The sequence below is a fragment of the Pseudophryne corroboree genome, chromosome 1 (genome assembly GCF_028390025.1).
Source record: "Pseudophryne corroboree isolate aPseCor3 chromosome 1, aPseCor3.hap2, whole genome shotgun sequence".
Lineage (NCBI taxonomy): Eukaryota > Metazoa > Chordata > Amphibia > Anura > Myobatrachidae > Pseudophryne > Pseudophryne corroboree.
The window spans coordinates 816402960-816419942 of record NC_086444.1 but is presented as its reverse complement, the minus strand read 5'-3'; positions in this window follow the sequence as shown (position 1 = coordinate 816419942).

Here is a 16983-nt window from a genome sequence, read left to right as displayed (position 1 = left end):
TATATGGTTAAAATATGTAACGATTGAGTCGCCCGCTAGACGCACATAAACTTTACCGTAAATGCGCATACCGTGCGCCTGCGGGTGCACGCAACAGCGAGTATGCGCACGCACGGGAGAGCTCATGCACTCGCAGCAGGCACTCGCATGAGGTGCATATATGGCAGTGTGTAGCGTGATATTTTTCTGACTTTGACAGTCCACCCTTTGGCAGTCACCAATAACTGCCACTTTCTAAAACATTTCAAAAAGAGAAAAATATATGTCATGTGTAAATACATTTCTATGATTGGGTAGGGGAGGAGAGGAGAAGGTAGGAAAAGGGTATGACCTAGTGAGATAGCAGAAGCATGTGTGTATGAATCCATGTTTGGGGGGTCATGTATCATCGTGCCGTACGTGTTTTAAATCAAGTTTCGAGGTATTGCGAAGTATACATTTGAATTCCTTCTTATCCGGTGGTACGGGTCTGTGGATGGGCTGTCAAACTTTACCGAGCTCTCTTCGGCTTTTGGTTGCAACAAAATGGGGGAGCACATTTTAGTTGATGATACATGAATGGGGGAATATGTGAGTGCTGATATCTGTGCCTATATTCCCTATCGACTATGTGTGTTATTACCTGAAGGTTGTAGTGATGAAGATAAAGAACAATTATGGTAAATGCAGTGATAAACTATGTGAGTTTAATATACATTTGCCGATTGAGGTCTTGTCTTGTGTCTTGTCTTGTCTTGTCTCGATGTACATGTTGACTGTAGTCTCTTTGTGCTTTTGCCAATAAACGCAAGCAAAGCTTTATCAATGTCCATAGACTTACAAAAAGTGTTGGGCTAGCGTAAAATTAAAAGTACTAGGGATATGGGGGTCTATGGCATAGTCCATCAGTTGTCTGTGTAAAAGGTTGTCAAATTCTTCTTTAGTCCATCTGTTGTCTGCATACAAGGTCGTCAAAATCCTCTTCCAAGCGGGTCTTTTTACCTTGGAGAAAAACAAAGGAGAAACGGGTGAAAGAAACAGACCGTGGAATCACATTTTCATCACAGCATTGTCTCTATCGTTGGGTCATAAATCACATCAGTCGTTGTTATTACAGTATCTTCACTCCTTAAACTCATCACTCGGGCGCTACGTTTACACTTTGTTAAAACCCGAACGCATCTAAATATCAGACCGACCAATATGATGACACCCAGAACACACAAAAGGAATTTCCCTACATCCATGATAATACCTTGGGTCCATTCTCCTAAACCAGAGAACCAATTTCGCGGGTTCAACCATGACACCCAACTGGTCAGCTCATTACCCACAGCGGCAAGGGTGAGATTGTGTTTCCTTCGGAACTCCCATTTTAATTGGAGAATGTCGTCCATCTTTTGGTCTATGACCTCGACCGGGTCCTCGGTGCTGTTTGTGATATACGTGCAGCACTTTATTCCATACTGAGTTGCTAGGGTGACACAATACCCTCCCGTCACAGCTGTGAGATAATTGAGAATCATCCTATGCTGAACCAGTTCTGTTTTATAAGCTTGGAGCTCCCTTCCAGTATACCTGAATGTGTCATCATACATTTCAGTGATGTTGTCTAATAAATTTGCAAGCGCAGATATATATTTATAATTTATCACTCCTCTGGCGGTACGAGTGATATCTAACGCGATTAGGAATTGAATCCCGGTGGATTCACTGATCAGGTCAGAGGCCGGATGTTCTGTTCTCTCTATCAGGTGCCGTTTAACGATGTGCTCGTAATGAGTGTGAGTATAAGGAGCTTGGGCACTGCAGTGAATATCCTTCATTTTAGTGTGAGATACAGTCATTACTTCAGGCAGTACTTTTCCAATATAACATAACCCTTCTGAGTTTGGGGCAAGCCACTTATACGCCTTCCTCCCGCATATGAAATATGCATCATCGGGGAGAAGATATGGGACGGAGTAGGACATAACCATATTACACATTTTCCATATGAAATTTCCTAACCCTAATTCTCCCATCTGTTTAGTACACGTATCGGTTTGTACGATGTGTGCACAGTATCCTGGTGATACCTCTCCAACTCTCATGGTCCTACTTCCTAGGGTATACCTATATCGGAAATATTTTCCACTACCGGCTATGTGGCGTATAAGTTCTGTATCTGTTGGCATTCTATCGGCTCTGTATGAAAAGGTCATGGTTTGGTTATTCCATGACACTTCCCAATTTCCCGGCTTTCGGGGATTGGAAATGTTAAAACATACTAGGGATCTATCCACATGATATTGGTGGAGCTTCAAACTAGGAGGACTGGAGATATTAAACCTCCTGTCCACCGGTCTCCCACCACTTAGCTCAAGTACCTCCCCTATAGTTAACGGGAAGGGCACTAATCCTGATTTGCTATGGCCTTGAGGTACTTGAGAGCATACCCAACAATCTGTCTGATTTAACACTTTACCCACTAAGGTGTGATAGTCACTCAATGGATGCCTGTCCATGTGGATATTAAAACTGGATTGGCATTTCTTGATACACCCATCCTCAACTACACTGTCACAGAGTCTACAGATACAGTTCTCTTCAGCTAACAATCCTTCACAATTTCTTCTATTGTCAATGCTACCAGATCGTTTTCTGATACTCGCCTTTTCTCGGTGGTTGTGTTGCTATTGGAAATTTACACCTCCGTCTCAGTCATCAGAAATCCATTCTGGATCCTTTCTCGACCTCACTGGTACTCTCACCGAAACAGACTGCTCTGGTCAACATCAGAGTCAACATGAAAACACGGCTCACAGTCTCTCGAGGCGAGTCCATCTTACAGGAGGAGAAAGGAGAAATTTGTAATGGGGGTACAGGAAAACAGTTTGAGGGGGGGAGAGAAACTTGTTACGATAATTAGTTCTCTAGTCTTGTTGTTCTTCTTGTTCTGCTGTCATCTCAAAGGTGCTGTCTCTCAGTCTTCCAACCGAACACTCCGGTGATACAATATTTCTTCCGAACCAGCGATCTTTCTGTAAGGAGCAAAAATCTTGCATCACCATTTGTCTAACTGATGTGTGACATACCATCTTTAAAACATGAAAACATGAGTGCGAAGAGAGAAAACAAAAAAAAAACAAAAGAGAAAGAGAACAATTCATATACATATATATTACATAAACCAACAATAAACAACAACAGGGAAAAACATTTTTCAAACATTTTAAAACATTGTTCATCAGGCTGTCATATCTACATGTCCAATGGTATCCTTGCGCAGTCCCTCCCACCAGCACCTCCATACTCCACCCTTTGTATCTGGCCAGGATACATTGATGCGGGTAGGTCATGCTGGGGTTTGGTAGACTTCTGCAAGGACCAAGTAGCTATGCAATGTTTGAGTCCTGCCAATGACCGTCAGAGATGGGGAAAAAGAAATCATTTCACAGATACATTACAAATTTTACCCGGTCATTCCTGTGTCCTCAAGGAATGACCTCCCAACTTGTTAACAATAACCTCAGGCTTACCATCTGTCCTAGTGATCACCTTTCCTGACTACATATCATGGGTGTGGGCCAAAATTCTTCCTATCTGATCCCTGGTTACAATTTGGTGTGTCATAACTTTGCTCATTTCTTTGTCTAGGGGGTCTGACTTTATGTGGGCTGTTACAGTTGCTGGCATAATGCCCTTCTCTTTTACAACGATAACAAATCTTTGAGTTCCTCCATGTGCCAATGGCCTGGGGTTTTGGTTGATTTGATGTCTCCTCTAATGCTTGGATGCCCATCGCCATCAACCGCTCTTCCTGTGTTTCTCTGGTTCTTTGACTATTATGGTCATGTCGTTGTCTAGGGGGTGTATATACCTTGTGTGTGTTCTTAGACCTACAATCTCGTGCAACATGACCTTCTCTTAAGCAGTTGTAACAGCTTTTCACCTTTGACTTACCCTCCGGAATCTGGGGCTTCTTTGTTTCCCTGTGCTTGCTGATGCTTTGCTCATGCCCAACAGCAGAGTCCCTTAATGCAGCTACTGATTTATCTCTCCAGTATGGATTGGTGATCTGTATCCTTGCTCTCAACACTTCCTTTAAACCATCCATTAGCACAGATACTACCACTTCTCTGTGCGGTGCACTTGTTTCGATGTTTTCTATACCTGTATACCTAGTCATGTCGTGCAATGCCCGGTGGAAATAATTAGAAGTACTTTCACCTTTGCTTTGTCTTATGGAGAAGATTTTGTTCCACTCGACAATGGCTGGGAAATATATTTCTAACTGTCGGTTGATCTGCTTAATACATTCCTGATTGTGTTCCTCCGTACAAGGTACCTCTGTGTCTAATTTACAATCAGCAATAAATTTCGCAGATTCAACACTGGAGGGCAAACATGCCCTCAGCACTGTCCGCCAATCTTTGTTGGTGGGTTCTGTTGAGTTTCCTAGTTCTTTAATAAATCTCTGACATGCAACTAAATCTTCCCTGGGATCAGGGAATTCAGACATGATTGATCTTAATTCTGTCCGGGACCAGGGACGGCGCATTGCACTGTCCTTGACGGGAATGATTCCCTGATCGTCAGTCTTCCCATTGGGGACTGTGATCACCCTGACAGGACTAAATTCAATTACATCACCTTGTGTTGGTCTTACAATATGTGGTACATTTGTTTGTGCGTGATATATAACATTGTACGTACCTGTGGACACGACCTCACCTGACCCTCCGTTAGGGGGTTTGATTACTGCCTTTACCGATTTGGTCGCGTCCACCTGGATGTCTTGTGTGATGGCTGCTGGAAAAGGTGCCGACATCGTGCTGGGCTCACGTTCTTGCTTGTAGTCCTGAGGGAAGTTTAACATGGGGTGCGACTTGCACAGGTTAACATTTGTAATTTTTACACTTTCATTTTCATAAACATTATTACATTTGTTACTTTCATTCTTAATATAGTTACTAAGTGCATTTTTATCGTACCCTATTGCGCCATTCTCTGCAACCATAATCCTCTCCATTGCCATGTCTCTCTTCCCAAGATGAGAGTCAGATATGTAAGTTAAGTTTCGTTGTATTTCACTTTCTTTTTGCCATAACTTTAAACAATCATAATGTTCGATCCGTCTCTTTGCTGATTTAATGAGACATATCCTTGTCCTTAGATTTTGTAACACATCTGGGCTAAAGCTACCTACCCGGGGAAACTTCTCCCCGTCATGCACAGTCATTCTTTCCCATTCATCACATAAAACCTCTGTGTGTGAACCGTATTTTTCACACATTACATACCTTGCCGACCCGATTGGCCGGTTTACTGAATCAACCCGAACCGAGGTTGATCGCCCCCTACCTGAACAACTGGCCCCCATACTTGCAGGTGTTGCTTTCACTACCTCTGACCTTCAAATCAGGGTCTTCAGCGAACCCTTACAAAAACCAAGATGTCCGGGGTAGGCCGACGGTGGCAGTTTACCGAGTACTCCACTCACTCGCCCACGCCGACCAATACGACCACACACTACTTTAGCGCTGGCGTACTCGACCTAGGGCCCCTGCGACCTGAACCGCTATTTACTGGAACATGCGAGTGTGATCCGCAGAGCACTTAACCCTTTCCAGTAACTATTGGTTGCTGGATAGTTCCTGAGTGACCAGCGAACCTCCCTTAAAATAAAAAAAATTACACAAATCACGTTAGAGTGTACAAATAGCGTTTATGACCCCTTTCGTACGCAAATGGTACTGGTCAGGTTACTAACTAATGCACACAGTTACGTGCGGTACAATAATTCAGCACATAAGCAACTAATCTTATGTGCGGAGCGACCAGTGGAATCGAAAATTATGGCTGCGAATTCCTTCAGCCTGAGCTTCAATGGCCTATATGGGTTTTGCACCAACCCCCTGGGTTGTGCTCTTTTCTATCTATAGCAGACTTCTTAGTCTGCTGTACCTAGACCTCCTGGTCTGTATGACCTCCTGGTCTGTTCTACAGTAGACCTTCTGGTCTGCTATACTCTAGTGCTCTTTTTTTAATGTTTAACAAGGGATGCCTCCCCAGCCACCATGCACGTCACTTACATGTATGTACCTCACGAGAACTCGACTTCTTGTGGTTCAACCCAAAAATTGTAAAACTTATATATGCAAACACTCACCACATGTACACTTTAATTTTTTGCGCAGAAATTCCTTTCATTCAGTAAATAGTCTAGACCAGATGAGTCGCAAATTGGAGAAGGATCTATTAGCTTAAAATTTCGGACACTAAAATTGACTTGCGCTATTTATCGCGTTGCCTCCTTTTCGCCTGTTAAAAATAATACTATCGTGTGATTTGAATTATGTGGGCGTACCCGGACGCTCCGTTGCGTAATATACGCTGCATGCGTCGGCCTTTGATTTGCGTACGCTTGTCTCACCCTTTTGTTAGAGACACGTGTATGCCAGCCAGATATATCCACAGAAATACAGTTAACACGTTTATCAATGTAGATGATCTTTAATTGTAATCATCTACCGAGCACCACACAGGTCTCTCCTTGTATCTTAGGCAAAGCTTTGTGCGTGCTTTACAAATTACCCCTTAATGTATTACTTTTACTCTTTAACTACTAATAGCAACAAATCTTTTTTAGCACGTTATCAATTGTGAAATGGCAACCAAGAGAGTGATATGTGAAAATACACGAATGAAAAGAAATGCAGATGTATGCGTGCATGCGTACGCAAGACAGAACAGAAAAAAAAAAACAGTTTTAAAAGATACTAGCGTATTGTTCTTACCTCCGGTTCCGGATTCCTTCAGCACCCTTTACTAAGCGAAGCAGACGCTTATCGGGTCAGCACTACGAGGAATATTACCTCCCGCCCTTTGCTGATCGATAATGTCTGCTGAAATTACCTAGTGCAGATATGTGAAGGACGGACGAGCCGCCAATTGATAAAGCCAAATATTTATCTTACTGAAAACCCTCTAAAAGGTTAAAGAACACAGTACGCTATTGGCGTATGGAATACCTTAAGGGTACGCACGTTGCGTATCTAACGCTTAGCCGTGGTCGAGACGCACGAGCGGCACGTTCGCTCACGGCTTAGAGCGTACAGGCAAGCACGCTATAGGCTGCCGACTAACGTAATGATACGCTATCAGCGTAGCGGATGCTTGGCACCACGAGGAGATCACAAGCGGCGCTGACGCTCACAGTGTTAAACCTTTTTAACTATACCATAAACAATGTACATATACTGTAAACCCTTGTGCAGTGATAAGATGTAAATGCAACACAGTGTAACCTTGTTAGTTTAAAAGCTGTATGAGCGTATGTGACGCTCAGAGAACCCCTTAGCAATATAATAAACAGTCAAATACCGGTCTAAGGGTCTAACGCCTTTTAAGGAAATGAATGAACGTTCAAAAAGAATAATACAATACAAGTTATACACTACCAAAATAACATATAATATCTAACCAAGTAACTACACATAAAATACAATAAAGATACAATTACTTTCAAAGGGGGAAAGGGGAGAGAGAGAGAGAGAGAGAGAGAGAGAGAAAGTGAGAGAGAACGAGAGAGAATGGCTTATAACAATAAAGACAATATGATTGCAGAGAAACTTACGCACAAAGGGAAACAATCGCATGCGCCTTCTGGATATCCAGCTCCCGATTATCAGCAATGAGAACCGTTGAAGAGAATAGAGAGCTGGCCCAGATCGGCTTGTCCTTTTATACCCTACACACAATACAGTACAATGGTCCCTATATTCTTATTGTTCATTGGACACAGGAATTCGTCTTCGCATTATAACAAAAGGTCATAGGTTGATTCATACAGGTGGGCTGTGACTATTTCCAACTGCTCAGGTGGGTGGGAAACTAGGTTTTCCGCCGCATGGATAATAATGTGCAAATACAGTAAAAGTCCATAAACTTCTTATGTCCATAACTATTCGCACGAGCGATTAATCTGCTTCAAACCAACACCGGAATATTGCTAATTAAATACTCTTCCGATGGATACTAAACACCACTGTATAACCCCTGTCTGACCCTTTGTATCAAACAAAGAGGGATCTCTTTGTCTATGAACATGCTACATTAACTAAACTTTCAGATTCTATCAAAGGGACCATAATCTACAAAATACATTATATGGTTAAAATATGTAACGATTGAGTCGCCCGCTAGACGCACATAAACTTTACCGTAAATGCGCATACCGTGCGCCTGCGGGTGCACGCAACAGCGAGTATGTGCACGCACGGGAGAGCTCATGCACTCGCAGCAGGCACTCGCATGAGGTGCATATATGGCAGTGTGTAGCGTGATATTTTTCTGACTTTGACAGAGTGACATTGTTATAATTGTGGGGAGGATTGGGGACGGGGAGCAGCTGTTAGGGATTACAGTGCAGGGTTTTGATTATACCACCAGTGATTTTAATCCTTTGTTTCTCTGCCTGAAAAAAAACGCTCCACCATGTCTGTGGCTGTGCTCACTCAGTGTGCTGCACTGCTGCATGATATATCTGTGCTGAGTGCACTGCTCTGCTCACACTGCCTAATTGTGGGGACTGGGGAGCAGTTATAGCAGGAGTACAGTGCACAGTTTTGCTGACAGTGACCACCAGTCCAGTATACGTTTGTCTGCCTGAAAAACACTGGTGTTTTTTTTTTCTTTCTTCATACTAGTTTAGCAGTCTGCTGACAGTGTTCACCAGGTCCTTTATACAGTATATTATATATATAAGCACTAAGCAGCAGTACGGTAGGCCACGGCTGTACCTACCTCTGTGTCATCAGTGCACTCGTCGTCCATAAGTATAAGTAATACTATACTATCCATCCATCTACATTGTATACCTGTGGTGTTTTTTCTTTCTTCATACTAGTTTAGCAGTCTGCTGACAGTGTCCACCAGGTCCGTTATACAGTATATTATATATATAAGCACTAAGCAGCAGTACGGTAGGCCACGGCTGTACCTACCTCTGTGTCGTCAGTGCACTCGTAGTCCATAAGTATAAGTAATACTATACTATCCATCCATCTACATTGTATACCTGTGGTGTTTTTTTTTTTCTTTCTTCATACTAGTTTAGCAGTCTGCTGACAGTGTCCACCAGGTCCGTTATACAGTATATTATATATATAAGCACTAAGCAGCAGTACGGTAGGCCACGGCTGTACCTACCTCTGTGTCGTCAGTGCACTCGTCGTCCATAAGTATAAGTAATACTATACTATCCATCCATCTACATTGTATACCTGTGGTGTTTTTTCTTTCTTCATACTAGTTTAGCAGTCTGCTGACAGTGTCCACCAGGTCCGTTGTACAGTATATTATATATATAAGCACTAAGCAGCAGTACGGTAGGCCACGGCTGTACCTACCTCTGTGTCGTCAGTGCACTCGTCGTCCATAAGTATAAGTAATACTATACTATCCATCCATCTACATTGTATACCTGTGGTGTTTTTTTTTTCTTTCTTCATACTAGTTTAGCAGTCTGCTGACAGTGTCCACCAGGTCCGTTATACAGTATATTATATATATAAGCACTAAGCAGCAGTACGGTAGGCCACGGCTGTACCTACCTCTGTGTCGTCAGTGCACTCGTCGTCCATAAGTATAAGTAATACTATACTATCCATCCATCTACATTGTATACCTGTGGTGTTTTTTTTTTCTTTCTTCATACTAGTTTAGCAGTCTGCTGACAGTGTCCACCAGGTCCGTTATACAGTATATTATATATATAAGCACTAAGCAGCAGTACGGTAGGCCACGGCTGTACCTACCTCTGTGTCGTCAGTGCACTCGTCGTCCATAAGTATTAGTAATACTATACTATCCATCCATCTACATTGTATACCTGTGGTGGATTTTAGTTGTGCGCAAAATATGGAGAACAAAAATGTGGAGGTTAAAAAAATAGGGAAAGATCAAGATCCACTTCCACCTCGTGCTGAAGCTGCTGCCACTAGTCATGGCCGAGACGATGAAATGCCATCAACGTCGTCTGCCAAGGCCGATGCCCAATGTCATAGTACAGAGCATGTAAAATCCAAAACACAAAAGATCAGTAAAAAAATGACCCAAAAATCAAAATTAAAAGCGTCTGAGGAGAAGCGTAAACTTGCCAATATGCCATTTACGACACGGAGTGGCAAGGAACGGCTGAGGCCCTGGCCTATGTTCATGGCTAGTGGTTCAGCTTCACATGAGGATGGAAGCACTCATCCTCTCGCTAGAAAAAAGAAAAGACTTGCGGCAAAAGCACAGCAAAGAACTGTGCGTTCTTCGAAATCACAAATCCCAAAGGAGAGTCCAATTGTGTCGGTTGCGATGCCTGACCTTCCCAACACTGGACGGGAAGAGCTTGCGCCTTCCACCATTTGCACGCCCCCTGCAAGTGTTGTAAGGAGCACCCGCAGTCCAGTTCCTGATAGTGAAATTGAAGATGTCAGTGTTGAAGTACACCAGGATGAGGATATGGGTGTTGCTGGCGCTGGGGAGGAAATTGACAAGGAGGATTCTGATAGTGAGGTGGTTTGTTTAAGTCAGGCACCCGGGGAGACACCTGTTGTCCGTGGGAGGAATATGGCCATTGACATGCCTGGTGAAAATACCAAAAAAATCAGCTCTTCAGTGTGGAAGTATTTCAACAGAAATGCGGACAACAGGTGTTAAGCCGTGTGTTGCCTTTGTCAAGCTGTAATAAGTAGGGGTAAGGACGTTAACCACCTCGGAACATCCTCCCTTATACGTCACCTGCAGCGCATTCATAATAAGTCAGTGACAAGTTCAAAAACTTTGGGCGACAGCAGAAGCAGTCCACTGACCAGTAAATCCCTTCCTCTTGTAACCAAGCTCGCGCAAACCCCACCACCAACTCCCTCAGTGTCAATTTCCTCCTTACCCAGGAAAGCCAATAGTCCTGCAGGCCATGTCACTGGCAAGTCTGACGAGTCCTCTCCTGCCTGGGATTCCTCCGATGCATCCTTGAGTGTAACGCCTACTGCTGCTGGCGCTGCTGTTGTTGCTGCTGGGAGTCGATCGTCATCCCAGAGGGGAAGTCGGAAGACCACTTGTACTACTTCCAGTAAGCAATTGACTGTCCAACAGTCCTTTGCGAGGAAGATGAAATATCACAGCAGTCATCCTGTTGCAAAGCGGATAACTGAGGCCTTGACAACTATGTTGGTGTTAGACGTGCGTCCGGTATCCGCCGTTAGTTCACAGGGAACTAGACAATTTCTTGAGGTAGTGTGCCCCCGTTACCAAATACCATCTAGGTTCCACATCTTTAGGCAGGCGATACCGAGAATGTACACGGACGTCAGAAAAAGACTCACCAGTGTCCTAAAAAATGCAGTTGTACCCAATGTCCACTTAACCATGGACATGTGGACAAGTGGAGCAGGGCAGACTCAGGACTACATGACTGTGACAGCCCACTGGGTAGATGTATTGCCTCCCGCTGCAAGAACAGCAGCGGCGGCACCAGTAGCAGCATCTCGCAAACGCCAACTCGTTCCTAGGCAGGCTACGCTTTGTATCACCGCTTTCCAGAATACGCACACAGCTGAAAACCTCTTACGGCAACTGAGGAAGATCATCGCAGAATGGCTTACCCCAATTGGACTCTCCTGGGGATTTGTGGCATCGGACAACGCCAGCAATATTGTGCGTGCATTACATCTGGGCAAATTCCAGCACGTCCCATGTTTTGCACATACCTTGAATTTGGTGGTGCAGAATTATTTAAAAGACGACAGGGGCGTGCAAGAGATGCTGTCGGTGGCCAGAAGAATTGCGGGCCACTTTCGGCGTGCAGGCACCGCGTACAGAAGACTGGAGCACCACCAAAAAAACCTGAACCTGCCCTGCCATCATCTGAAGCAAGAGGTGGTAACGAGGTGGAATTCAACCCTCTATATGCTTCAGAGGATGGAGGAGCAGCAAAAGGCCATTCAAGCCTATACATCTGGCCATGATATAGGCAAAGGAGGTGGAATGCACCTGTCTCAAGCGCAGTGGAGAATGATTTTAACGTTGTGCAAGGTTCTGCTGCCCTTTGAACTTGCCACACGTGAAGTCAGTTCAGACACTGCCAGCCTGAGTCAGGTCATTCCCCTCATCAGGCTTTTGCAGAAGAAGCTGGAGGCATTGAAGGAGGAGCTAAAACAGAGCGATTCCGCTAGGCATGTGGGACTTGTGGATGGAGCCCTTCATTCGCTCAACCAGGATTCACGTGTGGTCAATCTGTTGAAATCAGAGCACTACATTTTGGCCACCGTGCTCGATCCTAGATTTAAAACCTACGTTGGATCTCTCTTTCCGGCAGACACAAGTCTGCAGGGGTTCAAATAACTGCTGGTGAGAAAATTGTCAAGTCAAGCGGAACGCGACCTGTCAACATCTCCTCCTTCACATTCTCCCGCAACTGGGGGTGCGAGGAAAAGGCTACGAATTCCGAGCCCACCCGCTGGCGGTGATGCAGGGCAGTCTGGAGCGACTGCTGATGCTGACATCTGGTCCGGACTGAAGGACCTGCCAACGATTACTGACATGTCGTCTACTGTCACTGCATATGATTCTCTCACCATTGAAAGAATGGTGGAGGATTATATGAGTGACCGCATCCAAGTAGGCACGTCAGACAGTCCGTACGTATTCTGGCAGGAAAAAGAGGCAATTTGGAGGCCCTTGCACAAACTGGCTTTATTCTACCTAAGTTGCCCTCCCTCCAGTGTGTACTCCGAAAGAGTGTTTAGTGCTGCCGCTCACCTTGTCAGCAATCGGCGTACGAGGTTACTTCCAGAAAATGTGGAGAAGATGATGTTCATTAAAATGAATTATAATCAATTCCTCCATGGAGACATTCACCAGCAGCAATTGCCTCCAGAAAGTACACGGGGATCTGAGATGGTGGATTCCAGTGGGGACAAATTAATAATCTGTGAGGAGGGGGATGTACACAGTGAAAGGGGTGATGAATCGGACGATGATGATGAGGTGGACATCTTGCCTCTGTAGAGCCAGTTTGTGCAAGGAGAGATTGCTTCTTTTTTGGTGGGGGCCCAAACCAACCAGTCATTTCAGTCACAGTCGTGTGGCAGACCCTGTCGCTGAAATGATGGGTTGGTTAAAGTGTGCATGTCCTGTTTATACAACATAAGGGTGGGTGGGAGGGCCCAAGGACAATTCCATCTTGCACATCTTTTTTCTTTCATTTTTCTTTGCGTCATGTGCTGTTTGGGGAGTATTTTTTGGAAGGGCCATCCTGCCTGACACTGCAGTGCCACTCCTAGATGGGCCAGGTGTTTGTGTCGGCCACTTGGGTCGCTTAGCTTAGCCATCCAGCGACCTCGGTGCAAATTTTAGGACTAAAAATAATATTGTGAGGTGTGAGGTGTTCAGAATAGGATGAAAATGAGTGTAAATTATGGTTATTGAGGTTAATAATACTATGGGATCAAAATGACCCCCAAATTCAATGATTTAAGCTGTTTTTTAGGGTTTTTTGAAAAAAACACCTGAATCCAAAACACACCCGAATCCGACAAAAAAAATTCGGTGAGGTTTTGCCAAAACACGTTCGAACCCAAAACACGGCCGCGGAACCGAACCCAAAACCAAAACACAAAACCCGAAAAATTTCCGGTGCACATCACTATTGTTTAGTTACATTTGGGTTTATGAGCGCTGGATATATTTTAGTTTATTCAGGGTCTAATTCACTATAGATCGCTATTGAGGCTGAGATAGCTATTTTCACAAATCTGCTATTGCTAAAATTTGCATGTGAAGAGTTGCCCAGAAAGGATAAAATCTGCGTATGCTTTAGCAGAATCGCAATGCAAACGCAAAAAATGAGCACCATCAACAGTTGCGGCTGTCCCTAGCATACTCAAATCAGATCAAATTACACATGATGTCAGATACACGCCCCAAAAACAGCCATGACACTCCTGAATTTTCCAAACCACTCCTCACAAACACCATGTTACCACCCACAAACGGTCACTTCCTGTCAATCATAATTTGTTCTCTTCACAATTAGGCTGGATGCGCAGTGTGATCACATTTTACCCTTCACGCATGCACAATGCACAGTCTGCCAATAATCAGTATGATTCAGGCCCTCTGTTTTCAACCTGTGTTGCCAGCGTTGTACCCCCTTAAAACCTGTGGAACTGCAGGTACCAGCATGCCTCTGCAGTCAGAAAAGCTGAGATATGCTGCGCACAGCCCTTACTACAGAAACTACAGGAATAACAGGGGTTAATGCAGCCAAGGGACAATACATTGTTGTCAGCCACAGGTCTCCTTATTGTCACCTGATTGAATGTCAAAAGAGTGGGAATCCCAGGCATGGAATGTTGCCCTGGGAAGCCAGAGAGGTTAAAAATGCCCTGCACCAGGTGGGCGGTGTGCAGTGTCAGCGTGGAGTGTTCTCTGCAGTGTGTCCACCTGTTGGTAGTGTGCGAGGGGTGGGTGTTGCAGCAGCCCCAGACAGAGTACACACAAATTATTGGAAATGAGCAGAACAGAGTGACAGCAGTGTTGGAAGCTGTAAACCTTTCCAAGGCAGTAGTTAGCAGAGCACTGAAAGACTTGTTGGCAGTATTGATACAAGCTGCATCCAGTTGACAGCAGAGGAAGATATGAGCTGCCACTACCTTGGAAGCTGTGTGTGGTGAGTCTGAATTCTCTAGTATTGCACACTATACACAGACACTGCCCTTATTGAACTTTTTCAGACCATATCAACCTCCTTAAAGTGTACCTCAAACTGTGATGAGTGAGTCCTCAGCCAGTGCCACAGTTAAGCACTAATGCCTGCTGCATATAGAGACTGAGAGACTTTTGGTTAGACAGTAAAGGGGTGCACCAAGCAGCTATTAGCAGCATATAACCTGCCTCCCCCTCCCAGTATGATACAAGCAGTAAGACAAGTGCATACTCTACAACAGCCTGCATGGTGTGAGGGATTATTCAAATCACCATACATTGAATGTGCAAATAAATGGATAGCATTATTATAGCTTCAGGATTACAAGACTGCTAAATTAATACAGTTTGTCCATCTCTAAAGCCACATCATATACCTCTATTGTCTGTAGCTGAGTTCAATTGCATGTAAATTGGAGGGTTGTGAACAGGAACTCACTGTGGAGCTCTGATTTATAGTTGTGCATCTGTGTAGTGAAAGGTTTCCTAGGCTGATTGAAGTGTACTAATCTCCTGCTACAGCTTGCACCACGTAAAGTGTTCACTAGCACATCCCTGATCAAAAGTGCACCCTTGAGAGCTGCAACACTGTTCACTGTTACATTTAATCTTGCAACAAACATGGATTATGGATTATAGTCCGACGAGTAATGAATACTTCTAAATCGCTCTACCATCTAGTGCAGGCTTTTTCAACCAGTGTGCCGTGGCACACTAGTGTGCCGCGACCAGTTGCAAGGTGTGCCGCGGAGGCAGAGCAGCTTCCTGAACCTACAGAGTGAACTGTTGGCCCGGGCTCTTCTTAGAGGATTAGTCATGCTCCGGCCGTGACCTATACCTTGAAAACGCAGCGGTGTGATATCATAGGTCACGGCTGCCGCATCTCACCACCCAGCCAGCCCACCCGCCTGTATACACATCTTCCAGTTCCCGCCTGCATACACAGCTTTCCTTGCCCACCCACATCCACACCTGCCCGACTGCCCGCTGCTCAGTATTCCCAGCACTCCACTATGAACAACCTCCGTCACTGAGGGACAGGGAGGAGGACAGCTAACCAGTATGGGCTAATATTTGTTATTTTATTTCTCATGTGCTGAACAATAGGATTTATGTGGGGAGAATAAGGATTTATGGGGGTAACAATGTGAATAATTCATGTGGGGAGCAATAGGATTTATGTGGGAAGAAATGTGATTGATTTATGTGTGAGCAACATGATTTATGTGGGGAGCAATGTGATTGTTTTTTCTGTGTAGGCCAATGTATGTGTGGATTTTTTTTTTTTTACTGTGAAGGCCATTGTGTGTCTTTTGTTTTTTCTGTGGGGAACTTATGGTGTGCCTTGGCAATTTTAAAATATTGTTCGGTGTGCCGCGAGTAAAAAAAGGTTGAAAATCACTGATCTAGTGGCTAAAACCAAGCTTAGACATTTTCTGTGTTTTATATATATGCATATATATCCCGATTCAAATTGCTGTTGACGTCATACTGGGATCTCTTAACTCACCCTGAACTCACATGTGCCGTAACTATATTCCAGGGACATTTGTATGTTGAACTGTCATAGTGATATGGTAGATATGGTTCTTGCTAATGTACTGAGACATTACTGTAATATTTGAAAAGTCAATCATATTATATGATATGCTGATTGATAGTGACTATTTCTACTGAAAGTAATTAATATTTACAAGACAAGTTTTCAGATTGCATTCATCATATTCTACGCTCTATTATTGCATTTATGTTATTTAAATAAAACGCTTCATAAAGGCCTTAAACACCATATTCCAGACTGGGCTTGTGCTACTCATCTATGGGGTTTATTCAAAGCGATTCAGATCCATTCCGACATGCATTTGTCGGAATGGATCTAACAACCCCTTTTTAATGGACGGCCAAATCCGACTGTCGGATTTGAGGCAAATCCGACTATCGGATTTGGCCGTACCTGGAGTCCTTTCCTGCCGGGTGCACTGACAGTGATGTCGGAGGGTGCAGATGGCGGCGGCCGGCGGTGGGAATAACGGCGGCGGACGGTGGGGATGATCTGGACAATGGAGGGGGTAAGTTGGATTGCGGCGGGTGGTGGGAGGAGCTGAGATCGGCGGCCGGTGGGGGGAGCTGGCGGTGGGGGGACATATCTGCGGCGGTAGGGGGAGTTGCTGCAGGGAGAGAGGTGCCTGGCGGGGGGATGGCCAGCCAAGGTACCTCTCACCCCCGTAGCCCGCCGCACCGCTCCCCATCTCCTCCCCTCAA